This window comes from Erythrolamprus reginae, chromosome 2 (genome assembly GCF_031021105.1).
Source record: "Erythrolamprus reginae isolate rEryReg1 chromosome 2, rEryReg1.hap1, whole genome shotgun sequence".
NCBI classification, from domain to species: domain Eukaryota; kingdom Metazoa; phylum Chordata; class Lepidosauria; order Squamata; family Dipsadidae; genus Erythrolamprus; species Erythrolamprus reginae.
In genome coordinates this window covers 189,608,184-189,634,583 of record NC_091951.1, presented here as the reverse complement: position 1 = coordinate 189,634,583, position 26,400 = coordinate 189,608,184, and the positions used below count along the sequence as shown (strand labels likewise).

Sequence of the window (26,400 nt, the reverse complement as noted above, 5' to 3'; positions counted from 1 at the left end):
TAGAAAAAGTTTGAATTTTTTTCTTCTTTTCCCTTCTGAGCTCTGAGTAGGTTTTTCCTATCTCAGTAAATCAGATTGAATGTGTATAATTTTAGAATAGCTGTGCATGTATGTGTGTGTGTATATACACATGCAGTTTATAAAGTAGATAATGTATATTTTTGTGTGCCTGTGTGTAATATGTATGCACACATATGGCATATAGACATAGAATTAAATACTATATTTTGGATATTCAGGAATAGTAAATAGATAGGTACATTGTATCTCTTTGAGGCAAAGAGAGGCCAGGCACCCTAACCCAAACCCTTGACGTGAGTGACATCAAGTTGGTCACCTTTAAGCCAATCACATGACCTTTAAGCCACCCCGTCACATGACCATTAAGCCACACCCATAGCGTGGTAGTAAATATTTTTGCAGCCCTTCACTGGTCCCATTTATCAGCTTGTTTGATGCTCTGTGCACGCACATGTATACATTTGCGAACTGGTAGGGGAGGTAAGTGACTACCACCCTTGGGCAAAACTCCCTTAACAAATGCCTCATGTGACAGCAGAAATATTGGATTCCGTCGGGATCGTATGTCGAGGACTGCCTGTATGCCAGGACTAGATCACAATCCATAGGAACAAGAGAGGGAAGAGACTCCAGAATGTGAGCAGCAAGGCAAAGAACAGACAAGTGGGGGGGGGGGAGAGAACAGGACAGGAGATCTGTCTTGTTGGAACAGGCCGTCTTGCCTGATAAGCCTGCAGCATTTATTGGAGGTGGGGGCAACCAGTCCAGACAGGATTGCTCAAGCTTCTCCATCAAACTGGGTTGGAAGTGGAACTCTCCCTGTTCCACCCTGGAGCTAAGCAAAAAGAGGAGCTGGGTTCTCTTCTTCACACAGGTCCCCGACACAGGTTTGGAGATCTGAATTCCATCATCCCTCTGTTAAAAGAGTGATACCCTTGCCTTGCTGCTTAGGTGCATTTCTTACTTTCTGGTAAATGTATCATCACCTAACCCTCAAAACTTTACCAAAACTTTACCCTTAGACTGTCCACTATTGACCTCTCCCGATTCCTAAGAGGTCAGTAAGGGGCGTGCATAAATGCACCAGCGTGCCTTCTGTCCCCTGTCCTAATGTTTCTCTTTTACTAGTATCATGTATTATTTATTTATTTATTCTTTGTCCAATATACAATACATATGGAAGAAAATAGACATTAAATAGTATATATAGGGATAGTAGGTAAAAAAGAAGAGAAGTAGATGAGAGGGAGAGAATATATAAGATATATGAGATAAGGAAAGATAATTGGACAGGGGACGAAAGGCACACCAGTGCACTTATGTACGCCCCTTACTGGCCTCTTAGGAACCTGGAGAGGTCAATCGTGGAGAGTCTAAGGGAGAAATGTTGGGGGTTGGGAGTTGACACTATAGAGTCCGGTAATGAGTTCCACGCATCGACAACTCGATTGTTAAAGTCATATTTTTTACAGTCAAGTTTGGAGCGGTTAATATTAAGTTTGAATCTGTTGCGTGCTCTTGTGTTGTTGCGGTTGAAGGTTATATGTATGTATATCATGAATACATGCTTGACAAAACAAATAAATAAATAAAATAAATAAATAAATAAAAATAAATAAATAAATGTGAGTTAGTGATGGTAGGATGGCAGTGGTAGGTATGAGATGTATCTCTTTCTCTAAACCGGTATTCCCCTTCAATCTGCTGCAGTGAGATCTCAAGATCTGGAATTCAAGAGAAAAAGAACCATTTGTGTCCACCACCACCCGTCCCAGACCAGCGGGGTAGTTTTTATAATGAGGTGGCTTTTTGTACTCCAGCTAGCATGTTCAAAGTTGTCAAATCACGCAGGCCGTGCTTTCCCAGGGCCAGTGGTTGGTACGAGCATGGCACAGGTTCAAATGCTCTAAAAAAATTAGGATTTAGTGGCACTGGTGCCTGCCAGCAGGTGGTCTAGTGTAAATACTCATCATGCATCCAAGGTGGAGGATATAGTATATAATCACCACCCCAGGAGACAGCATGTGGTGTTCTTTAAAAATAGCACTCTTGAAAACTCTTATGGAATCAGTGGAAGGGGCTTAGCTCCTGGTGTTTCCAGGCAGGACTAGAAAGGTTTTAGAATAGAATGGAATGGAATGAAACGGAATAAAGATTTTGGTCTTAAGAGTCGGCTGCCGATTTATACACACAATAGTGAGTTACGGGGATCTGAGTCAATATTAGGTGGTTGCCTAGTATTTGAGTACAGGTGGTTCTCAACTAACAACAGTTCATTTTGTGACGGTTCAAACAGGACTGAAAAACGTGAGTTATGACCTCTTTTCATACTTACAACCATTGCAGCAATGTGATCAAAATTAAAACGCTTGGCCATTGACTTTTATTTATGATGGTTGCAGTGTCCTTTGGGGTCATGTGACCACCTTTTGTGACCACCGGATTAAGTGGTCTATGGAGAAGCCAGATTCACTTAGCAACTGTGTTATAACTTAACACCTGCAGTGATTCACATAACCAATGTGGTAAGGTTATAAAATGGGGCAATACGCACTTAGCAATAATAATAATAATAATAATAATAATAATAATAATAATAATAATAATTATTATTATTATTATTATTATTATTTATTAGATTTGTATGCCGCCCCTCTCCGAAGACTCGGGGTGGCTCACAACAACAATAACAATACAATATAATACAAATCTAATATTAAAAAGAACAAGTTAAAAACCATTATTACTAAAAACAATCAGAACTGAGAAAGTCTGGACTCAGTTGAGGACTACCTGTTGTATTGACTTATTTCTCAAATCTCAGGAGAAATCACCAAAAAAAAAAAGGGGGGGGAGACTTTTTAGAATCCTCCCAAAGTGTGAATACTACAGTACCCAGAATTCTGTGCCAATGTCTGGATAGCCCCAGGTTGAAGAACGATGCTGGCCAGGGTCAATCGTATTATTTATTTATTTATTTATTTATTTATTTATTTATTTATTTATTTATTTATTTATTTATTCATTCATTCATTCATTCATTCATTCATTCATTCATTCATTCATTCATTTGTCCAATACATAGATACATAGGAAGAAAATAGACATGTGATAATATAAAAGAGGGTGAAAGTGAACTTAGAGGAGAGGATATATGAAAGGAAGAGACTATATAAGATAGGTGAAAGAAAGGAAAGACAATTGGACAGGGGACGAAAGGCACACCAGTGCACTTATGTACGCCCCTTACTGGCCTCTTAGGAACCTGGAGAGGTCAATCGTGGAGAGTCTAAGGGAGAATTGTTGGGGGTTAGGGGTTGACACAATTGAGTCCGGTAATGAGCTCCACGCTTCGATCTGAGGTCACTGCTTCCTTTAAAGCCATGTGGACTGATAGTGCCTTGTGAAAAGTTCCTTGGCACTTTAACAATTACATAAGGCTAAGCAACGGTGGGGGTAGAGAAGGAAGTGATTAAGAGCAGGTGGTAAGCCAATTTACAAGGAAGATTTCTCTGCTCTTACTGGCCTTTATTTAGAGCCCTGGTTCCCAACGTGGGGGGGGGATTTGATTTTTAATAGGGGCAATTGGAACCTTGTTTAAACCAAGTTAATGGATTTTTTAGGCTTCCTCCACATGAGTAGGAGTTCACTTTTTGAATAGTAAGATTCAGTGAAGGGCTACCCAAATTTTTACTACCCCACTGTGGCTGTGGCTTATGCAGGATTGGGTGCTCTGTGGTGGAGCTCCATTTTCGCTACCCAACTGCATCCCCCACCCTCCGTCCGTGCAGTAGCCCACCCCTGGTAAGACTTATATGTGTGTGTGTGTGGGGGGGTGTCATGAGGATTTTAGAGATGCTTAGATGGGGCATGGGTGCAAAGATGTACCATCAGGTACCTCATGAAAGCAAAGATCTCCAGGCTTCAGTGTGAAAGTTAAGATGTTCCCTTGTCCCTCCAAAAGTTGACACCACAAGTTAATTTCTAATATGACAGAAGGGAGAATTTAGAATAGAATAGAATAGATTTTTATTGGCTAAGTGTGATTGGACACACAAGGAATTTGTCTTGGTGCATATGCTCTCAGCGTACATAAAAGAAAAAGATATATTTGTCAAGAATCATGTGGCACAACACTTATCATAGGGGTCAAACAAGCAATGAAGAAACAATCAATATTAATAAAAATCTTAGGATACAAACAACAAGTTACAATCATACAGTCCTCAGTGGGAGGAAAAGGATGATAGAAATGATGAGGGAAAAGGGAAAAAAACCTAGTAGAAATAGAAGTGCAGATTTAGTAAAAAGTCTGACAGTGTTGAGGAAATTATTTGTTTAGCAGAGCGTTCGGGGAAAAACTGTTCTTGTGTCTAGTTGTCTTGGTGTGCAGTGCTCTGTAGCAATGATTTGAGGATAGGAGTTGAAACAGTTTGTGTCCAGGATGTGAGGGGTCAGTAAATATTTTCCCCGCCCTCTTTTTGACTCGTGCAGTATACAGGTCCTCAATGGAAGGCAGGTTAGCAGCAATTGTTTTTCCTGCAGTTCTGATTATCCTCTGAAGTCTGTGCCGGTCCTGTTGGGTTGCAGCACCAAACCAGACAATTATAGAGGTGCAGATGACAGACTCAATGATTCCTCTGTAGAACTGTACCAGCAGCTCCTTGGGCAGTTTGAGCTTTCTGAGCTGGCGCAGAAAGAACATTCTTTGTTGTGCTTTTTTGATGAAGTTTTTGATGTTAGGTGACCATTTTAGGTCTTGAGATATGATAGAATCTAGAAATTTGAAGGTCTCTACTGTTGATACTGTGTTGTCTAGTATTGTGAGAGGTGGAAGGATAGAGGGGTTTCTCCTAAAGTCTACCACCATTTCTACGGTTTTGAGTGTGTTCAGTTGTTCTGGTCACACCACAAGGATAGTTGTTCAACCTCTTGTCTGTATGTCCCTTACTGAAGGGAATTTTATTATTTATTTAAAAGCAATGACATTTAGCCCCCACCCCTCTGGGGTCCCACCGGCTACCTTTTGGAACAGGACCCGTTGGGACCCTAGTTCAAAAAAATTAGTTGTATCAACTCCCCCCCAACACGGCAAAGCTGCTTGACAAAATCGCGGGTCGCAAATGGCCTCACAAAACAGTGCGTGTTGAGGAAAGATTCGCCCCTCAGAGAGTGTATAGGCAGAGAAGGGCTGTTTATGAACGGCTCGGGGGCTTCTTTAGACAAAGTCCTGGTAACCCAAACGTCTCTGCCTGTCTTTGGGGTCTGTGTGGGTGACCGGGCGGGCGGGCTCGGTGGAGGAAGCCGATGGGCTGTGGGACATGGGAACATGTCCCACAGTTGTGACAGACGCCTGGGCACAGGGGGAGCGGCGGCGGCGGCAGCGAGAGGAGGAGAAGAGAGAAAATATTTTCCGTGTCTTCGCCTGAAGTCATTCTGTGGTTTTTGAAAAAAAAATGCGCTGTATATTTTCAGGGCTGTGTGTCACATGATCTGCTGGGGTTATGAATAGCCGAGTATAATGATTTCTTAGCGAACGTTAAGAGAGAGAGAGAGAGAGAGAGATTCTCAACGTGAGGGAGGCTCCTACTCGCCCAGGAGCAGCGGGGAGAGAGACGGGACGTGGAAAGTTCCCGGAGCTCCAGGTGTCTCTCGGGGTCTTCCCACCACCGCCTCCGTCTGTAGCCTGCCCGGGCAAGCAGGTGAGTGGGCAGTTGGCTGGGCCTGGCTTGAGCTGAGGTGGGAGGTCAAATCCCCAGATTTGGCGCTTGGGTTTCTGGGCTGGTCCGGTTTCTTTTGGAGTTTCCACGGGAGTGTACACGCGCGCGCGCGTGTGTGTAAGGGGTTCTTCGGAGTTTTTACTCGAGCGCGGCACGGTGGGTGATCCTGTGGAAGGGCGAAAGTCGTCTTGAATGAATGAGAGAGAGGGAGGGAGGGAGGGAGAGAACTTTGTATGTCTGAGGTGGATCTAAACACACACACACACACACACACACACACACACACACACACACACACACACACGGGGCAGAGACTTTGTCAGAGCCGCCCTGTGATGGATTTGTCCGGGACTCCTTGTGAAGGGCAGGAACTCCGGCTCTGAGAAAGTGTAAAGTTGGGGTAAGGATAATTATAGGTATACGTGGGTGGTGGTAGTGTGGGTGGAGTTGTTGTTTTTGGTGGCGGGACGACGACAGAGGACCCCTCGTGTGGGTGAACTCCAGTTTGATAAGCTTGGATAACCTTGTTGCCTTTCTCCTACCTACACCCCCCCCCCTTTCAAATTCCCTTCTCATTCACCGCGTGGAGTAATGCCGCCCCTGAATGCTGATTTGCACTGAGTCTGCAAAGGTGTTGAAACCTTGGCTGCTTTCAGTCATCGGCACATCTCTCGCTGAGAGTATTCAGAAGTGCTGGGTGGGCAATTAGGCAAATTGTGGTTGCAGAAGAAGCATCTCTCTCTCTTTCTCCCTCTCTCCACCTAGCCCCCCCCATTTCTTTTCCCTCTTGAATACCTGAACAAAGTTTTTTTTTTCCCCTAAGTGAGGGGGCAGGCAGCAAGGGATTACTTTGTGAATGTTTGCGGAAGGAGAAGGGGTGTGGCAGCATACTGTCTCTAAGAAAAGAGTGCCTAGCATCTATAAGTTTTTGTGGGAAAGCGCTCAGCTTTGGGCGGAAAAAAGTGTTGTAGTGGTGGGTGGCTGTGGGTTAGGTGGGGCAGCTTTGGGCATTACTCTCCAGATGTCTAGACCACTATATAGACATGGTGCTAGTCATTATTTTATTTTACCTCTGAAACCTTTAGCTAACTATGAATAACTTTCCTCTCCTCCAAATGATATCTAAATCCTTGAATGAGTAAATTAAACTAGGGGCCCATCTTGACATATATTGCTAAAATAGCAAACTGATTGTTCTGATTTCATTGTCGGATTGTTTCTGCTAGGCATAGAAAAAGAATGAAGTAAACTTTCCTATAGTTCCATCTTGGCACAGACCTTTTCGACCATCCTCTTACTTTTGACTTGCTATCAAGCCAGTGTTGTTCTTCATGTAAGATAAGGACTTGCATGCATAATTAGCCCATCCATCCTTCCGCTCATCCATCCCTCCTTTACAGTCCTCTTGATGCTCTCTAATCTTTCCTCTTCAGCATGCAGTACAGTACCTCCTTGTTGCTTATATAAGTATCACTCTTCTGTAGACTATTGACTGCACAATAGGCTTGCTTGATGGTTGTGGTGGCTAGCAGCCTATGTGCTTGGATTTATTCTGTTGAGTGGGCAACAAATCTGTTTCCTTGGCAATCTTCTCTGGATGCCTGCCTAGCAACAGAACCAATTTTCAGGCCCAGATGTCTGGACCTCAATAAAAGATATGATGGTGTATAGGATTCCAAAAATAATGAGGCCAATATGTCTCTGTTAGAAGCCAATTAAACACAGATCTAGAAAGTCTCCATTATGTCTCTGTTGCACTGTTTTGTATATATTAACATATTAATGTTAAGGTTTTGATTGGAAAATGGAACCAGGCTGGATGGTAAAATCTGGATCTTTTAAGTGAGCACCCCCTAAAGGAAAATTTGAGGATTGCTCCCCAAGTTTAATTATGATATACGTATTGTCAATTCTCTTTATGTCACCTTTGTTATGTATCTGAGCATCTTCAGTTGTCCTGTAAAGAAAGGTAGAGTGACGCTTCCTGTTGTAATTATAAGGAATATGAGGCTGAGATATATAGAGGTTATTCAACCTATTAGTCAGAACAACAATGAAATAAACGAATACACAGATTTTCCAAATTGGGTGGAGTCAGAATTGTAGCATATGAACATTTTTGTGTTGGTGAAAATGGATTCTTCTTGCTTTCTTTATTTGCTGCCTGTTTAATTACAAAGCAGAACTTGTTTCTGCTCTCCTCTGATTAGTGCAGAATTAAAAAAAGGGGAACATGGCATTTTTGCCTAGCCTACTAAAATTGCTTTCGGATGGGCCCTTAGAACCCTCCTGTCTCAGGATTTAGACTGTTTCTCACATGGCAGGCAAGGACCAACAGTGACACATTTTTTTTAAAAAAAACTAGAATATTCTTTGGGGTCCTGTTTACTGTTACTTTTGGTTGCATGGAATGCTCCTTTTATGTTTTTCATTAGTAGAAGCATTTGGCCAAAAATAAACTGTTAAAAAGGATGAAATTAAAGACAGGCTTATAAATAAAGCTGTGATGGATAAAATCTGTAACCAGGCAAACCAAGTGGGGAGATGCAATGAAAACCTCTTTTTTTAAACATTGGGCCACAGTAGACTGAAAGAGATATTCATGCCTCAGAACCTTTGCAGATTGAGTAGCCTTCTGTTTTGATCTTGTCCGAGTTCTTTTTTGTGTCTTTCTCACTTAATTCAGGATGCCATGTACTTCTTGCCCGTGTCATCATCTAAGGTTTAAAGATGTGGACTGGACAATAATCGTCATCTGAGCATGGTTATGGATGGTTTAGGTTTAGGCTTAGAGCCCAGATATCTCTTCAAGTTACAATAAAAGACTCTTGTCTAATCTGGCTTCTTCTTAGATGTTTCTTTGCTAATTGCTCTAGTCGTGTTTGTTTTTGATTTTCCCCTTCAAGAATAGTCAGGAAATTGAAAAAATGTTGGGCTTTAAATTGCTCCCAGATACATATGAGACAATCTTATTTGAGTGCAGAGTTGGACAGGATGAACATTAAAATCTTTTCCAATTGTATGGTTTTTGGTTTTCATTTGAAAGTTGTCTCTTGCCTTCTGCTTATCTTTTCTATTTGTTACACACACTGCAAAGCTTTATTTCCTTTATTCCTTCAACATTGTCCTGTACCTCCAAAGCCTGTTGGGCACAGGTATTTTTTTCTTATTTGGTTGAGGCAGTTGACTCTCTTCTCTGAGAGTCAACTATGGCTAGAGTGGAACGTGCCGTTTAGCTTAGCCTGTTGTTAGAAGGTGTGCCTGGGTCTATATTTATACAGTATTGTAACTTCTTAAAGCAAGAAGAGTGTGCCTTTTGTCTCATCCCCATTGCATAGAATATGCTGTGTTCACTGAAACGGTCATTGTTGCATAACAACATATCAAAAAAAATCATAACCAGGTATCATAATAAAGCTGTTCTGAAAAACTCCTACATATGTTTTCTGTCTAAGAACCTTTGCCTAGTTGCTAATCTTTACCCACTAATCATAGCACCATACATGTTCTGCTAAGATTGCCTTCATCTCATTTCTAATCCGTGAATGGACAAATACAAATGACAATCATTAAGTGTTGTACCACATGATTCTTGACAAATGTATATTTTTCTTTTATGTGCACTGAAAGCATCTGCACCAAGAAAAAATCCTTGTGTGTCCAATCACACTTGGCCAATAAAGAACTATTCTACTCTACTCTACTCTACTCTACTCTACTCTACTCTACTCTACTCTACTCTACTCTATTCTCAGCCTTAGCTCTATTAAGGTAGACATCCTTGGCAAAGTTCAATGGCAGCCTGCAGATATATGAAATTTGTTAGTTTTTTGCCGATTACATTTGAGGATGAGTCAGTGAGATCAGAGGCCATATAGGCTAGATAAGAGACAGCAAAGGGAACAGCAGATGCTTTGCAGTTGTAGTTTTCTGCTGATTCAAGGATAGGTGGGTAGAATTTTGACTCAGCGACAGAGAAATGCTTTTTACGGTAATACTTGTAAAGCATGATCCAAATTTATGGTGGCCAGCTAGTTCTGAAGAATACAATGAATGTGGCTGAAGATGCTTCCTTCTAATAATATATCACTATTCTTTTATTTCCATTTACAGAAGATCTAGGAAAGGGTTCTATACAGTAGCGGGTTCTAAAACCTGTTGCTACCGGTTTGCGCATGTGCTTGTGCATGGGTTCTACGCCAGGCAGGTGGGTGGAGCCTGCTGCTGCTACCGGTTCACAGAACCGGGCAGAACCAGGGGCAACCCACAGTTGGTTCTAGATTACCCATCTCATCAGCTTAGAACTTACTTCAACTGGGTCTTTGAGACAGAATACAAGTAACACCACACAGAGTTCATGGCAGGGAATGATCAATAATTGTGGACAATGTGTCATTCTATTTGTCATTACTGGCCTTATTAAGAGACTATATACAACTTCCTAGGAGATCCAGGGGTTTCCAAAATTGGCTAACCAACTTAAGAATCTAAGAATATATTGGAGGGAGGGAATAAAAAATCACGTGGAACTGAAATGTGTTGCTTGATTTGTACCTCTTGGCCATGTGGAGTTTAGCTGAAATTTTCTGCATAGCAAGTGTGGGTACTCTGGGTAGGTAACAGGGCGTAATGTGCAAGAGGACCACAGGTCTCCTATTAAGTGGAGGTTATACTTGCCATGGGCTTATTTTGAGATTCTTGTATTCCAAATTAGAGGACACTTTTCTTTAATCTAATATCCTTCAGCTATATTAGATTATACTCCTGTCATAGCAAGCCATCGGGGTCCATAATTCTAGTAGTACTGGTGTACTAAACAGACTAAGTGTGAATTGTGTACTTTGTAGTCTAGCCTACCCAAAGTCGTTAAGTTAGGATTGATGATAGAAAAACAATCGTGGGTTAATTTTTAAAAGGAGCACTAACTAATGTAAGATTATGTCAGTTCCTGATTCCCATGGGATATGGGTTTTTTCCCCAAATCTAATCATAGCCAATATTAGACTAGGATTTTCTATATCTAGTGAGACAGAAAAACCTGCTATACTGGCAAGGAATTGCCATTTAGGCAATGCCAAATACTGTATATACATTTTTTTTAAAGAAAATCCGTTTCCACTCTTCAGTAGTACAGAGAATAGAAAATATATGGAGGCTTGAATAAATAATGGACAATCTCTAAATGTAGGACATTTACTCCGTCCATGATTTGCAGTGCCTTTGTTGGGCTTCATTTTGGACTCCAAACCAGATAAACAAGGCATGCAAGTATAGTCAATTCACATAATTCTGCTTGACTAATTTAGGTTAACGCAGCATAGACAGTGTTGTGTATCACTAGCTGTTCATTGCTCCCTTTTCTTGCATAACTTTCTTCTGGCAAAAAAAAAAAAGACTACTTAAAGAATTGGTCCGTGACCAAAATAAACGTGAATGTACTCTTCATTTCTTCCCACTGATACTGCATTGAGTAGCAAGGTAACAATGATTTTTAGAATTATTTTTAAAAAAATTGGCAAGACTGGATCCAGCAATGGAAAGGTAGAGACCTGTGAAAGCATGAGAAAGAAACTCAAAATTGATTTTGCTTGATATTATGTGGGACAAAGAAACACTGACTTTTAATAGTCTCCTATTATACAATAAAACAATTGCTTCAATAAAGGGCAATGCTGGAATCCCCACTCATCTATATTTAAAAAGCTGGCAATCAAGTCTAGATCAGTGTTTCCCAACCTTGGCAACTTGAAGATATCTGGACTTCAACTCCCAGAATTCCCCAGCCAGCATCCGCTGGCTGGGGAATTCTGGGAGTTGAAGTCCAGATATCTTCAAGTTGTCAAGGTTGGGAAACACTGATCTAGATCAGTAATGGCAAACCTTTTCAGCACCGAGTGCCCAAACTGGAACTTGCGTGCATGTACAGTACGTGCACTGGAGTGCTGGAAACATGAAGACCAGTTGGTCGGTCCATGAATGCCTATTTTTTGGCCATTTGGGGGCTGTCTTCCAGCCATTTTTGAGCCATTTTCTGCCTGTTTTTTGGGTGTTTTGGAACCATTTACAGACTGTTTTTCAGATTGTTTGCAGGCCCTTTGAGGACCATTTTCCAGGCCAAAAAAGGCCTGAAAAGGGGCCTGAAAAAGCCCTCCCGGAAAATGTTTTTTGGCCATTTTCTGGTGCTCCAGCACCTGCAAAGACCAGCTGGCTGGAGTGCATGTGCGCACAGGGGTGGGCAGCAGGCAGGACCGGGTAGAACGCAGTTCCACTAGTGAAAATGAAGATGTGTGCGCAGCTCCAGCTGATCAGTGGCTGTCACTTCCTGGATTACTGGTCTTGGCTCGGCTCTTCTTTTTCCCCCTGTTGCTGCTGCTGCGTCTGCGCTCCTTGCTTTTTTCCTCTTTCCTCCTTCCTGGCCTCAGATGAGCTTCCCTCTCTCCTGCCTGGCTCCCCTCCAGCCTCACACAGCCATCTCCCACCTGAGGTGCAAGCAGAAGCCGTGGGTGGAAGTGGCGCTGGCAGCATTTATGCTTCTGGCAGCACCCGTTCGCCTAGCTACCCAGCATGAGCCGGGGGGGGGGAACCCAGGAAGGAGAGCACAGGAAACGCGAAGCAAATTGTCACTCCAGCGAGAGACACCAGTAAGGTGATGATCGTTCAAGCCACTGCGACCTGGTCACATCGCCAGCAAGCCACTCCTACCCAATCACATGACCATTAAGCCCCACCCACAAAATAAGTCCCACCCACAGTATGGCAGTAAAAGTTTTGGCTGCCCATTACTGTGTGCACCAGAAATTAGAAGAGCAGTTGGTAGTGGTGCGCATGCCACCTCTTAGGTTTGCCATCACGGCTCTAGATGAAACTTCCTTAATCTGAAAGGCCCCTTTCCAGCCATAGGATTAATAATAATAATAATAATAATAATAATAATAATAATAATAATAATAATAATTTATTAGATTTGAAATTCTATTTTAACCACGGAGAAGCAAGTCTAAGACCTCTTCAAAACATCAGGCTGGATCAAGAAGTTCTGAATTAGTTAAGAGGTTGCACTGTGGGATCTCACTTTTCGAAATATTTTTTGATGGGAGCAACTGTGGATTGCAGTTCCTGTCATCCCAATAATGCAGCCAGAGGATGATGAAACTTGCTATCCGGACAATTGTAGGAAATGGTAAAGGTATTACTCCTCCAAACTTCAATTACTACGTTTAGAAAATTTACAGCTACGCCGCCTTCGAACTGATTTAACCGTTGTTCATAAAATTATACATCACAATGTACTCCCTGTTAGCAACTACTTCACCTTTAACAACAACAACAACAACAACAACACAAGAGCACGCAATAGATACAAACTAAATGTAAATCGCTCCAAACTAGACTGCAGAAAATACGATTTCAGCAATAGAGTGGTCACCGCCTGGAATTCACTACCGGACTCTGTTGTTTCCTCTCCCAATCCCAAAACCTTCAACCTTACATTATCTACAATAGACCTCTCCCCTTTTCTAAGAGGTCTGTAAGGGGCGTGCATAAGTGCACCTCCGTGCCTACCGTCCCTGTAATAATGTCTTTTTGTCTTTTCTATCTCTACTTTATACTTATATTATGTTAAACATACTACAATATTATATTTGTGTGACAAATAAATAAGTATGGGATTTGAGTGGGAAGAAGGAGTTTCCCAGAAGCTGGCTTGTTTCTAGAAAATAACACAGCAGGGTTGTTTATGTTGATTTGCCATGCCCTTTCTTCTGCTATTGTGGATAGAACTTGACAGGTGTTGCTGACAAGCAGCAGGGATACAAATGATTCATCTTCCACCTTTTTATTTGTAAATCCATTGTAGCTCTTGTCCCTTTAACAAAGTAAATAACTAGTTGAGATCTAGTTGAATGAGTAGGATCACACTCTTGAAAAGTCTACGGCATTTTGATTGAGTCTCTAAAAGGTTGTGGATTTCAAAGGTGTCCAAAGTATCCTGAGGACTATATATATATTCTAGATTGGAGACACCAAATCATGTGGGTTATGTTCTTAAAATGAGTTTGAATAGATTGGAGTAACAGAACCAAAGTTAACTGAACTTGGAAGGCAGCATTCTTCAACATGACAGTCTTGAAATGTATTGAACAACTGCCTTATCCCCAGTAGATATGCTGTTTGGGGATTGTGTGGGTCCAGGTGGAAGTCCACTGTAGTATACAGAGAGAGTACCAATGAAATATATAATCTTATCTCATCTTGTGGCACTTAAGATGTGTTGAACATCAACACTGATGGTTCCCAACCACCTCAAAGTGGCTGTGCTGGTTAGCAATTATACGGTAGATATTCAAGAATATCCCATTGAAGTAATGAGAACAGGTTATGACAGAAAGAAGAGAGAACTAACCAGATGGAGAAGCGGAATGTTTCAGAGAAAAGGAAGGTTGTATATATTAGGGCAAAGGAAAAATTAGGCCTTGGATTTCTCTGGAGGAAGATACGTTGTTGTAACTTATGGCTATCTTAATTAGCAAGATGAAGTATTTTTTAGTAAAATGTAATCTTCAAATTGAGTTCAAGTCTCAGTGATTTCATGGATGTGTCATGCACCTTTCCTGACAAATATATGAAAAGGATTTGTCTTTGTTTCTTTGATTGATTGATTTGTTTGTTCATCCAAAGATTGCAACTTTTTCTGCAATCTTTTTTTCAACCTCTCACTATAGTTTATGATCCTAGTATTTCCTAACAGCCTCTCATCGAAAGACTAATTAGTTCTGAACCTGCTTCACTTTTTGAGATCAGCCAAGTTTAACTAGGAGCTTCTCGTAGAGTCATTACTAAATCTTACCTATGGAAAAAAGCCAAGCTATGCTGCAGACATCTAGTTAGATTATGAAAGCAGGCAACCGGCCACAAGCCAGAAATAGTGACAGAGGAACTGTTATTAATTCAGCTTGAATGCCATTCTTAGACTAAATGGCAAAGGATACAACATGATGGATCCCAACAACATTGGCGTCTTCAGGCAACGAAAGAAAATGTTGTAGGAAAACAAATGACTATAGTACTCGGGTTCACTGTTTTTTAATTTGATATTAACCTAACATAGCCCTGGGCTAAGGCCTGGAAGGGCATAGCTGCCATTTGCACCCACACAATGCAACCACTGTTTTTACAAATTATCTTGGCTGAGCTTGGATCAAATAGCCATAGTTTACGTGGCAGAGCCAAAGCACTTGGAAATTTGGTGGATATAGTGTGTTGGTATAGACAGGGGGGAAACTGTGCTAGATGTTACAAATTGGGATAAAATGGAGAGATTAAAAAAAATATTTCTGTTTTGGTCTGTTAGAGAAAGTAATCCAAATCCATAGCTGTATCAGGTTATACAGGGAAAAACAAAATAGTCCATACTTCTGGAAAAAAAGGATACATTAGTCCCCACTTTGTCTTTTGCTTGAAGGGAAACACAATGATTTCTGGCCAAGCAGAAAGCAGAAATAAAAGTGTTTCTATCAGCCCCTTTGTTTAGGAGGAGAGAAATTTTAAAAAATCTCACAGTGAGATCTGATTAATGAAGAGAGAACATATTCAGAGCAATAAGCAGAATGTTTTGTTGTGAATACATAGAGAAAAGCAAGTACCTATACGGAACTCTGGCTATTCTTTTGCTAGGATATCATCACAAATGTAAGTTTTGATACTAGGCACAATCTCAAATTGCTTGCAGAGTGCAAATCATTAAAGAAAAGATGGCAGATGGGTGGGGAGAAGACAAACAATTGCCGGTGTGAGACTGGATGCACCAAAGGATTAGAAAGACAGAATAAGTGTTTACCACTTTCCAGTTGATTTTGGTGGAACAATATCTGGACACAAAGCTTGGTATGCTGACCAGGTTGTAATTTTTGGTGAACTTGAATCTGCTAAGGTTTTCCAAATCCAGTTCTCTCCTATTCTCTATAATGGCTTTCATTTGTGGAATATAACTGACATTGTTAAAAAAAAGTTTGGCTTCTGTTCCCAAATTTCCCTAAGCAACGGATAAGGAGTCCTCATCTTTACAAGTCAGAGGGGCAAAATCGATCAAGGCACGGGGGACTTTTTAGTGGGCAAACAAATATTGGGAGACACCTGTCCCATTCAGAACCTGTCTCCCAAAATTACATTTCCTATTAAATATCTGCTTGAATCCTTCCTCCAGGCCATCGCTCTTGGGATGGTGACGGGTGATGCTTTATTTCCTTTTATTCTTATGGCATACCAGGGATTGGCAAAAAGACCGTTCATTTCCTCCCAATTTTCTAAATAACAACCTTTTCAGAAATTCATTATTTAAGAAAACAATATAAGCAAAGTACCAATATAAGAATATTGTATATAACAATAACAAAATTATATGAAACAATCCATAAAAATAAAGACAATTAAAAAGGGAAAGATTTTAAAAAGCAAGAAAATCTACCCTATATATTAAAATTATAGATAGCCATTGGATCATAAGAAATATCATATAATTTTATATTATAATCAAAATATAATTGTGTATAGTACCATAACATCTATGGTAAAGTTGAACATATTTCTTTTGATTAGTAGATAATATTGACTTTTCCAGAAGGCTTCCTGAAGCCTCAGACTGCGAAAAACAGCACAACGGGCAAATCAGAAGTCCGTTTTCCGAATTTCCCGTTTGCCCATTAGGTGGGTTTTTGAACTCCAGTGCTTCAGGGAAATCTCTGGATAGTGAAATGGCCTTCCCCAAGGCTGAAAATCAGCTCGCTAGTGAGCACATGTGGGCTGGAGCTGACATAGGAAAAAGCCTTGCGTGTCCTCTGATATAGCTCTGCGTGCCACTTGTGGCATGTGTGCCATGGATTCGCCATCACGGAGATAGGGTTAAAAAACAACAACTTAGTCTGCCTGTCTGTCTGTCTGTCTGTCTATCTATCTATCTATCTATCTATCTATCTATCTATCGTATCTATCTATCTATCTATCTATCTATCTATCTATCTATCTATCTATCTATCGTATCTATCTGTCTATCGTATCTATCTATCTATCTATCTATCTATCTATCGTATCTATCTGTCTATCTATCGTATCTATCTATCTATCTATCTATCTATCTATCTATCTATCTATCTATCTATCCATTAGATTTGTATGCCACCCCTCTCCGTAGATTCCATGCTGAAAGAGATAAACCTTCTTGGCAGGGCAGTTTTATGCCCTTTGGTCTTCCCCTTCCCAATCACCATTTCTTGCATGCCAGCTTCAGCTGAAGGAGGATAACAGAAGTAATTCTTCTTGACAGTAGCTAGCTGCCCCTCCTGTTTGAAGGACTGGCTTAGTTCTCCATTGGGAAAGGCTTCCATTGGGAAAGGCTAGCTGCCACTCCTGTTTGAATGAATGGCTCAGTTCTCTATTGGGAAAGGCTTTGGATGATTGGGAGACAATTACAACTTTTGGGATAGAGAAGTCCAGCCTGCCAAAGTTGTACTATCTTTTGCCTTTGCTTGCTCGTCAGCTTGTGTCCTTCCTCCCCTGCCTCTTTCTTTTTTTCTACCTCTCCAAAAGTCCTCCCTGCTGCAGCCTTTAAGCTTTTAGGCCCTGAATCTGGACACTATCAAGGTGATAAGACTTTCTCCTGAAGGGTGGGGGTGATGTTTTCCTTTTGCACAGGGAAATGAGGGTGAGACAGCTGAGACCTGTTGACTGTATTCAGAGTTTTTTTTACTTTGGATGAAGGTGGCCCGTTGTAACATTTTTAGAGTGCGCAACCCAAATGTACCATTCCTCTCCAGGGCTGAACCTGGAAAAAAAACTAGTTCAACAAGTTTGAAAAAGAAGCTGTCTGTGTAAAATACTGATTGGTTGGTTCTAATATGTCACTCAGGTATCTTCCCCCTCAGTTCCCAGAGCAGTGTTGCACTATAATTTTTTTAAAAGCTAAAGTTATCTTTTTTTGAAAGAGGCAATACTTTCATTAGAGACACATACATATGGTCAGGGGTGGGCTGCTGCCCGGACCGGGTGAGGGGATATGCAGTGGGGTAGCGAAAATGGAGCTCCACCCCAGAGCACCCAATTTGCACTCAGAGGTGTTGAAAGAAAATGCATAAGCCATGCCCATAGTGAGGTAGTAAAAATTTTGGTAGCCCTTCATTGTATATAGTACATTCTGGTTGGTGTTTTCTAAAAAACAACCCCAAACCAAACCCTCAAATGGATTAAAAGTGTGAATGGTTAGGGAAGTTGGATGGCTCAGCTGGCATTGATTGGCAGTAATTTTACATTTGTCATTTCACTTGCAAAGCTAATTTCATCCAGCAACTGGGGAATATGCTGAGTATTCTTAAAAAAAAATAGATTTGACTTCATCAAGATGGTGACAAGTGTCATTCAATGTGATCAATTATGTAACCAGGAGGATAACTCTAGCAGTGGAACTTTAGCTCAAAAATCATTTTGCTTCCAAGTAAAACAAGCAGTTTCATACAGTGATTGGATTAATATATTGCGCATTGCACAATATACATTGCATCATCTTAGCTTTTTAAATGCGCTACAAATGTTGGATCTGTCCAACAAGGGAGCGATGGTTTACAAGGTACAGCAACTGGATTCGTGTAGTGTACTAAGCTAAAACAAACAATCACATAATGCCATAGCACACAATGTCAAATCTTCATTAACCTATCCGTAACTGAAGTTCTAAATCTAAAAAATGAATATACAAAGTTGCTAGGTCTCTTAGGGGAATGTAAGTAATGTTAAAGTATTGGTTGTATTTCTGCATTTCATGGGCTAGTATATCTCCACTGATCTATGCTGAGATAACTATAATTACACTTCACTGCGAGTGTCTTGAACAACCAATCAAGAATATCCTATAGCTGACCTTCGTTAAGAGAAGTTCTAAATTTTACAAAGCACTAGACTGCCAAAATCATCTCATTTTTTTTTTTGCTCCACCATCTTGGTGACTTTGTTAGAAGAAGCATTTTTTTATTCTTCGATCATCATGTTTGAGTGATGTTTCTTTATCTTTAGCAAATAAAGCAAATAGCAAGATGACATCTCTTTCTTGTTGACGTCCCTTTCAAAAGCCGTCTACGTCTCGAGGCCTAAGATTTTTGTGGCCAATCTCCCCAAAGTGTTCTTACTGTGGGACTGAAAATCTTTTCAGGGGCTGCCACTTTAAGCTTCTCTCCTGTCTTAGAAAGCGTCACACTCATTTATAGTTCTATGATCCCAAAATTCTGCTGTTGCGTGTCACTGTGGAGGCAGATTCCGAAAGTAACTCACGCAGCTGGAAGCCACACTATTTGGGCAAAGGATAAACACCAACGTTGACCTTGGTACAACATTGTTGAAATGGAAACTGGGGATTAAAAACAGCATAAGCTGATGGTGATTTAGGGACCAAAATACCTTACCAAAGACACTTGTGCCATTAATCCAGGGAATATTATTCTCAGCTAATGTTTCAATATCAAGATAACTGAAGTACCTAATTAGGTGCAGCTAACTTTTTGCACCTCAAGGAGCCTTTTACTTCATTTCATTTCATTCATTCATTTTATTGCATTTGTATGCCGCCCCTCTCCGTAGACTCGGGGCGGCTAACAACAGTGGTAAAAACAACATGCGACAATCCAATACTAAAGTAGCTAAAAACCCTTATTTTAAAACCAATCATACATACAAACGTACCATACATAAATTGTAGAAGCCTAGGGGGAAAGAATATCTTAATTCCCCCATGCCTGGCGACAAAGGTGGGTTTTAAGAAGCTTACGACAGGCAAAAAGGGTGGGGGCTTTTCTAATCTCTGGGGGGAGTTGGTTCCAGAGGGTCGGGGCCGCCACAAAGAAGGCTCTTCCCCTTGGGTCCCGCCAAACGGCATTGTTTAGTTGACAGGACCCGGAGAAGGCTCACTCTGTGGGACCTAATTGGTCACTGGGATTCGTGCGGCAGAAGGCGGTCCCGGTGATAACCTGGCCCGGTGCCATGAAGGGCTTTATAGGCTTGCCAAAGATTTGTTGTTGTTGGATATCTATGACAATTTGGTTCCATCTCTTTTTCTTTTTCTCTTTTTCTTTCTCTTTTTGGTACTAACTGTCACAGAACTGGAGCACCATGGATCAAATTCATTCAACATCTAGTAGTTATTCCCACTGTTTTTCACAGGCAAGATTGTTGGTCTTGGTATTTGACCCTCAACAAATTCTGATGCTTCCAAAGGTTCTGCCTTTATTTTTTCGTGTGTACTAAAAATAAGGACATTCTGCAACATTGAAAACTTCAGATCTTTCTGGAACAGAGTAATTCTAGGTACCATTGGCCATGGTAATCAGCTTGCCTCTATACGTATTATCCACAGTAAGATCCAAGCTCAGCAGTCGGATTAATGAAAGCTGACCTTCTCCTTTCATTGCAGCTCAATAATGAAGCAAGCACTCCTTGATAAGCACTCTGATCTTACATGATGTCTCAGTTATAACGCTATCAGTTTTGCCTCTGGTCCTTCAAGGAGGAAAGGGCTGGAAGATTCATATTGTGTACAAGAGGGAACGGAATCTTCCTCTTCGAAGATCTGATTCCTCATTGCATCATAGTAGAAACTTCCTTGAGTAAATTAGTTAGAATATTATCAATGACCCTTGATAAAGAGAGACTTACCTATTTTTTGGAGTGTAAGACACACCTTTTCTGCCCTAAGAGAGCGGAAATGTTGGTGCCTCTTATACACTGAATACAGCCATTTTTGGCCTCCCAAAGCCCCACCACCACGTCCCATTTTTGCGAAAAATGGGCCAGGTTTTTTTCAAAAATGGGGGTTTTTGTGAAAAAGACAGGTGAAAATGGCCCATTTTTCACAAAAACTGGGGAATTTTTGCCTTTTCTCAGCCCCAGGAGCTTTCTGCACTCTTCCCAGACCTTCTACCCACCACATTTTTGCAAACAATGAGCAAAAACCAGGCCATTTTTTTGCAAAAAATGGGGGTGTTTTTGCTTTCCCCCAGCCCCTAGGAACTCTCTGCAGGCCTCCCACACTCTCTGCCCTTTCCTTTTTTTTTTTTTTTTTTTACAAAAAATGGGTGAAAACTGGCCCATTTTTTGCAAAAACCAGTGTACGCAGAAGGTTTGGGAGGCTGGGGAGGACAAAACCTTTTTTTCTTACTTACCTCTTTGAAATCTTGGTGCGACTTATACATCGGTGCGTCTTACAGTCCAAAAACACAGTAGTTTTATTCTATTTTAAAGTTAGAATCCCATATACCAAATGATAAAGTTAATACCATTGTGAAATTAAATAGTTGTTGTTTTTTAGCCTTTCTCTCAAAGAGCTTTTTTGTCACTGTCTTTCTCACTGACTGGTGCCATCTTTCAAAGCAATAGTTCAATGTGTTGATATATTGCTCACTACACTGCAGAGAATATTGTTTGGGTGGTCATGCTACAATAGGTTTGGCTACACTGTTTGCGGCTCTTTAATGGTGCCTGGTACTTACTGGAAGGCTACAGATAGTCTTTGACTTACAACAGTTCATTTTAGTGCCTGTTGAAAGTTATAATGTCATTGTAAAAAATGAATTTATGACCATTTTTCACACACATCCCCATGGTCACGTGATCAAAATTCAGATGCTTGGCAACTTGGCAACAGTTGTGTTGTCCTAGGCTCATGTGATCAGTTTCCGCTACCTTCTGGCAAGCAAAGTCAATGGGGAATCCAGAGTCAGTTAACAACCATGTGACTAACTTAACAAACGCAATGGTTCATTTAACAGCTGTGGCAATTGGTTGCCGATCAGTTTCCGGTCACAATTCAAAGTGTTGATTATTACCTATAAAGCCCTTCATGGCACCAGACCAGATTATCTCAGGAACCGCCTTCTGCTGCTCGAATCCCAGCGACCAGTTAGGTCCCACAGAGTGGATCTTCTCCGGGTCCCATCAACTAAACAATGCCACTTGGCGGGACCCAGGGGAAGAGCCTTCTCTGTGGCGGCCCCGGCCCTCTGGAACCAACTCCCCCCAGAAATTAGAATTGCCCCCACCCTCCTTGCCTTTTATAAGCTACTTAAAACCCACCTCTGCCGCCAGCATGGGGGAATTGAGATTCCCTTTCCCTCTAGGCCTTTACAATTTTATGCATGGTATGTCTGTATGTATGTTTGGGTTTTATAATAATGGGTTTTTAATTGTTTTTAGTATTGGATTATTATTGTACGCTGTCTTATTATTGCTGTTAGCCACCCCGAGTCTCCAGAGAGGGGCGGCATACAAATCAAATCAAATCAAATCAAATCAATCAATCAATAAATAAATAAAACACATTGAACAAATGTTTCACTTAGCAGCATAAATTTTGGGACTAAATTATTGTCATAACTCAAGGACTACCTATATTTTTCAATCTTCAAGTTTGTATCAATTGTGTTATCTATCATTTTTTATTATTTGGTTGAGGTTGCTGTTGTTATTGATGGCATGTTCACAAGGTTCAGAAGTTACAAGAGACGGCCAAACAGAGGGGAATTTACACAGCAATTATTCACTGTAACAATCTTAGAATGAAACTTAGCTTTAGCCTCTATTGGTGTCTCTTGCTAGCACATTATTGCCACCAGCCACAGACTTTACTCAAAGTCACACTCTGAAGAAGAATTGTAAACACCTTCAATCTGAAGTGAAGATTGTGAATGATTATATCACTCCTTGAGAGTTTTCATTTTGACAAACATCCTTCTATTATCCTTCCAAGATAATCACGGATATCCATCTTTAGACATTATGGATGCGTGCTTTCATACTGTCATCCAAAAAATATTGTCATTCCTGATTTATTCTTGAGTGTACCCAATTTCTTTATATTATCCCTCCTTTGGTATCAGAGACATTTATCAAGTGCCTGGCGGTAATTATGGCACATCTTTGAAGCAGAGAGATGAAAGATTAGCGTTTTTAACAATTTGTAAACTCTGGGAGTCGGCTTTCATATAAATTTAATAATTTACATGGTTCATCGCAGAGTCAGCCAGATGATTAGACAGGATTTGGCATTTTTAATCCAGCTATTGAGTCTTCCCAAGGACCTGGGATAGCAGATGTTGTTTTTGATGGTGTTGGAGGTGCCACCATTAGAAATTTATAGTTCTTCAGATATTGCTCCAAAGGGTCTAATCATGATTGGTATGACAATGGATTTCTTTTTCCATAAGCATTCAACTTTGATCTGCAAGTCCATATATTTCATATTTCCCCCCACCCAGAATAGAATAGTACGGATAGAATAGAATTCTTATTGGCCTAGTGTGATTGGACACACAAGGAATTTGGTGCATATGCTCTCAGCGTACATAAAAGAAAATATACATTTGTCAAGAATCATGCGGTATAATACTTAATGATTGTCATAGGGTTCAAATAAACAATCAGGAAACAATATTAATATAAATCATAAAGATACAAGCAACAAGTTACAGTCATACAGTCATAAGTGGGAGGAGATGGGTGATAGGAAGGATGAGAAAAACTAGTAGTAGTGAATAGCTTGATAGTGGTGAAGGAATAGCAACATCAATGAACCAAATTTGTTCTTTTCAATAACTGCCATGTCAGTCATGCTATTTATATTTATTATGTTTCCCCTGTTTATTGTTATTATCATTGGTACACAGTTAATCAGCTGTTTAGACTGGGTTTGACATTTTTATCCACCTATCAAGTCCTTCCTAAGGACTCGAGATAGGCAGATGTTATTTTATATTAAAAGTATCATTTCAGGATGTAACCTGTTACAACTGCCTTTTGCAACCGACTAATGGTGATTTTGTCAATGCCAATGGTGTTCAAGTAATGCTCCAGTTGTTAAAAGATTGCACTAGAGGTGCCTATTACTATTGGTTCTACTTTATTTTCCCCCCACAGCCTTCCTTCCTTTCTTCCTTCCTCCCTCCCTGCCTCACTCACTCATTCCCTCACTCATTCTCTCTCATTAACCTACATTATTCATTACAATAAAGATGCTTACCATTGTTTGTCTATGGTAGCCTATATCTGTTTATAAACTAGGGCATACTGCAGTGTAATCATTATTGGTTCAAAGACACATCAGATGCTATCTGCTCATATGGTCTCTCTTGATTCAGGATATACCGAACATCCTCAGGGATCTAACTTTCTAGGGTTTAATGGATATTCTCTTTTTTGTTCCTGTTTGTTCCTTTCTTGACTAAGGAAGAGGAGTCCTGCCAATTTTTAACTTATTTTTATATTATTCCAGCTCATATTTTAAGAGTTTGCCTGGATGGTAATTTGGAGTTACGTATTTTTGTTCTTGGTTTATCCATTTTTTTCACTTGGTGGTCAAGAAGTTCATGTCAAGACTTTAGTTTGCTTTTCCAGGGTTCGTGTGGCATTTTCCTATGTCTTCCAGCTCTTTGAATCTTCTCATAATGTAGCCAATATATCTAGTTTTATATTCACCTCCAACCACTTTCCTTAATCTGGCACAAAGATAAGGGTGACCTACATATTTTTTATACCCAAAGTTGTGTCTACATTCCATATATCCCCAGATACCATTTTACCTGTTTTCTTTTCTAGTTCTACCAGCCAATTGGATTCTACGCTACATTGCCTAGATGTCAGACACAGTCTGGCATTCTAAGTTATGAGAAGTAAGAGGTTTTTTCCCCAATTGGCTCCTTGCGTATTATTCTGAATGAGGAGGTGGCTTTTTTCCTCTTCCCAATATATTGTCTGGTTTACCAGCGCATTGGCTTACAGCAGTGCTTCTCAATTATTTTTATGTTACGCTAGGAAGAAGTAAACATTTTGCGCGCCCCCAACTCTCTGCCAGGATGATTGTTTGCAATATTCGGCATGTTTTTGTTGAAAAATCCAAGCGGCTTATCAGTGTGATTGGGGTGTAATGTGTTTAAGTGACGCCTTAATTTATTTGGCTTCATGCTGTCTGCTGCCAACATTTTTAGACACAGTAAACATAACGGTCTTTCCTCGTCTCCCACCATAGTCACAGTGAAGACAAGTGCTATGTATGCGTTATCATATTTCCTCAATCTTAGCTTTGGGGAGACTTACCTTTGTCTCATTATCTCCATTTCTCTCCTCCTTTCTTTTCATCCCTGTTAAATATTTTCCCATGGTGTCTCTTAAGGGTTTGTTATCTGCACTTCATATCTCCTGCTCTGTACTGTGTGCTATTGTTCGGTGCAAAACCCCCCTACTCCTTGCAGCAAACACCCCCCTGCCACATTCTCCGGAGTCATGCACACACACACCCAGCATCGCTTCACGTCCCCCCCCCCAGGGGGGCCTACACTATTTGAGAAGCACTGGCTTATAGCATTGGTCCTTGATGTTAAAAGAACCTCTGCTTAAAAAAACCATTGTTCATTCTAGAATAGAATAGAATTGAATTGAATAGAATTTTTATTGGCCAAGTGTGATTGGACACACAAGGAATTTGTCTTGGTGCATATGCTCTCAACGTACATAAAATAAAATATACATTTGTCAAGAATCATGTGGTACAACACTTAATGATTGTCATGGGGTCAAATAAGCAATGAAGAAGCAATACAGTATTAATAAAAAATCTTAGGGTATACGCAACAAGTTACAGTCACACAGTCAACATGGGAGGAAATGGGTGATAGGAATTATGAGAAAAACTAGTAGAATAGAAGTGCAGATTTAGTAGAAAGTCTGACAGTGTTGAGGGAATTATTTGTTTAGTAGAGTGATGGCGTTCGGGAAAAAACTGTTCTTGTGTCTAGTTGTCTTGGTGTGCAGTGCTCTGTAGCGACGTTTTGAGGGTAGGAGTTGAAACAATTTGTGTCCAGGATGTGAGGGGTCAGTAAATATTTTACCCGCCCTCTTTTTGACTCGTGCAGTATACAGGTCCTCAATGGAAGGCAGATTGGCAGCAATGTCTAATGTCTCTCTTAAGGATTTCCACTTCAAAATATCTACAGAGTTAAAGTGTGGACTATCCCACTTTCTCCCATGCCTCCTGGAAGGAGAGTCCAGCATGGGTTTAGCTCAAGTCTTATTGGTAGGACTGAGTTTCAAATTAACATAAATAAATAATAATTAGGTACCGCCCCCTTGCTGCCCCAAGTACCCAGTTTTAAAAAACTCAGTCGAGGTTAAGGACATGAGTTTTTTCCTCTCACCTTTAGGTTGAGTATTTAAAGTAATGTAATGTAATTAAAATTGTTGTTGAACCTTGTAATTTTTCTCCCTTTTGTTTTTGTATAGGTTCGAATTCTTCTGATGGGGTCTCTGCCCTCCGCGGGCACCACCCCCACCTTTTCTCCTTTTGGGGCCTCTTCTCTTCGCGGGTACTGCCCACCGAGGAGCAACTGGGCTGTTTTTATTGTTAAAAATTGTGACTGAAAGTCCAATTAGCCCAATCACCCCAGATGGGGGGGGTCCGCCCCTCCCCATTGTCGGGGGCGGCGGAAGTTTCAGACGCCGGAGTTGGCAACCGCGGCGGCCATTACGGCCGCCGAACAGCTGAGTGAGCCGGAGGGGGGCTTCTTAAGCCGCAGCGAGCGGACGGCGGCGAAATGAACATTCCCGGCCGAGACTGAAGCCGCGGCGGCCATTACAG

At 40.8% G+C, this 26,400-nt stretch overlaps 1 protein-coding gene across 2 annotated transcripts in view; it reads left to right on the top strand.

Moving 5' to 3' along the window:
* Nucleotides 1-5,571: 5,571 nt before the first annotated feature.
* Nucleotides 5,572-26,400, top strand: part of RARG (retinoic acid receptor gamma) — a 220,565-nt gene continuing 199,736 nt past the window's right edge. Inside the window, exon 1 of one of the 2 annotated variants that reach the window (XM_070740881.1) lies at nucleotides 5,572-5,723. The gene's annotated coding sequence lies outside the window, so the exon portion shown is untranslated. The remainder of the gene's footprint in view (nucleotides 5,724-26,400) is intronic. The other variant, XM_070740879.1, reaches the window with a different exon arrangement.